Source organism: Leopardus geoffroyi, chromosome D1, assembly GCF_018350155.1.
Source record: "Leopardus geoffroyi isolate Oge1 chromosome D1, O.geoffroyi_Oge1_pat1.0, whole genome shotgun sequence".
NCBI classification, from domain to species: Eukaryota; Metazoa; Chordata; class Mammalia; order Carnivora; family Felidae; genus Leopardus; species Leopardus geoffroyi.
This window is the reverse complement of record NC_059329.1, coordinates 15,078,748-15,081,174: the sequence shown is the minus strand read 5'-3', so window position 1 is coordinate 15,081,174 and position 2,427 is coordinate 15,078,748.

Below are 2,427 nucleotides of genomic sequence, written 5' to 3'. Positions count from 1 at the left end.
TACCACATGCACCAGCAGGCCAACAACTCAGAGCGACTTATTCCAATCCAGATTTGCACATTCTGATTCTGCCACCTACTAGCTTAGCCTCTCCAAGACCCTCTGTTTTTGTTTTCCATCTTAATAAAGAAGCGACCTACCGATGGGACCGTTGTGCGGACGCAGTGAACTCTGTAGGTAGGTAAAGCACTGAGTGCTGGCTCAACGTAAGGAAACTGAGGCTATTGTCCATAAGGGGGCCCAGGAGAACATGCGTGTACTGCCTGTGAACTCCCAAATGAACACACAAGTGTGTGTTCATACGGAGACAGGGGAGGGGTCTGAAACCACCCTGTGTCCCCACCACGTGGAAGGAGCAGAGGGGGCATTTGTTCTGTGTGGCTCCAGGGCAGAACGGGGAGAGAAGTCTCCTTGATAGTCGCCTGCAGGTGGTCAACACGATTGGGCCGCCTTGCCCTTAGATGCATTCAGCAGATGCTTGATAATGGCTTACATTTCCCCAGCGACACAGGCTGTTTCTTTAATCTTCTCAGTGTGAGGTTATTTTCAGCACCGTCATATAAATGGGGAAACTGGGGTGTAAAGAGAAGAATCCTTTCCCAAAGATGCCTCGCTAGTGAATAGCAACCAGAATTTGAACCCAGGTCTTTTTTTGAGGCCTAATGTAGAGCCTTGGAGCCAGACATTGGTCTTTAGTCTACAATAATAGGCGTCCAGAAAAAGTTCTGTCCCCATTCCCTACCTCTTCGCCTTTCCCATGATATGCTAAAGTGGCCACAGCTGCCCTGGCAGTGGCTCTACAGGTAGACTGGTCTCCAGGAGATAGAGTGGCTAAGTCTGTATCATTCAGGCCCCCAGAGTTCTTGCGCTTGGCAGGCCCTGGCTCCTGGTGGGGAAACCAAGAGCCAGTCTTCCGTTCCATCCCAGGGTGTCTCCTCAAGCCAGATTGGCTCCCCTCTGGTCTTGCCTTCCTGCCTGCCTGCCTCCCTTGTAGCCTGGGCTTGCTTCTCTTTGTCATCTGAGGTCTGTCTCTCTCCGTCTTCCTTAGGGTTCTTGTTCGCACACAACTGGCCACGGATGAGAATGCAATCCCCCAGCAAACTTCTTCCTTGCCTTCTGTGTTGCCCTTTGTGTCCAAGACTTAACCTTGATCACAGCAAGTCCTACAAGTTACAGAATCCCAGTTATGGTTCCTGACTTCCCTGCAGGGGTGACAATAATAGCTAACATCTATTGAATCCCTCTTATTTATTTTGTTCCGGTTTTATTGAGATATAATTGACACACATCTATAAATTTAAGGTTAACAGCATAATGGTTTGATTTATAATATATGTATAGTGAAATGATTACCACAGTAAGTTTACTTCACATCCATTTATCTCATAGATACAAAAAGAAAAAAGCAAAAGAATTTTTTCTTTGTGATGAGAACTTTTAGGATCTACTTTCCTATGTATCATACAGCAGTGGTAATTATAGGCACCATGCTGGGCAAGACATCCCTAGGACTTATTTATCCTATAACTGGGAGTTTGTACATTTCGACCACTTTCTTCCAGTTCCACCCCCCCCCCCACTCTGGTAACCACAAATCCGATCTGTTTTTCTAGGAGTTGGATTTTTTTTTATTCCACATGTAAGTGAGAACAAAAGGCATTTTGTCTTTCTCTGCTTGACTTAATATCACTTAGCATAATGCCGTCAAGATCCATCCATGTTGTTGCAAATGGCAGGATGTCCTCATTTTTTTATGGATGGATAATATTCCAATGTGTGCATATAATCACAATTTCTTCATCCATTCACCCGCCAGTGGACAGTTCCGTATGTTGGCTATTATAAACCCCATTGCTATGAACATAGGGGTGCTGGTATTTTTCAAGTTAGTGTTTTCATTCCCTTTGGATATATTCCCAGAAGTGGAATTGCTGGATCATATGGTAGTTCTGTCTGTAATTTTGGGGGGAATTTTTGTGATTTTCATGGTTTCAAGGCTTCACACTTCCCATAGTGGCTGTACCAGCTTAAGGTCCCACCAGCAGTGCACAGGGTTCCCTTTTACCCACATCCTCACAGCATTTGTTATCTCTTATCTTTTTGATGGCCATTCTAACAGGTGTGAGGTGAGGTGATATTTCATTGTGGTTTTGATTTACATTTCCCCGATCATTAGTGATGGTGAGTATCTCTTCAGTTACCTCTTGGCCATTCATTATATCTTCTTTTGGGAAAATGTCTAGTAAGGTCTTTTGCTCCTTTTTTTTTTTTTTTTTTCTCAACGTTTATTTATTTTTGGGACAGAGAGAGACAGAGCATGAACGGGGGAGGGGCAGAGAGAGAGGGAGACACAGAATCGGAAACAGGCTCCAGGCTCTGAGCCATCAGCCCAGAGCCCGACGCGGGGCTCGAACTCACGGACCGCGA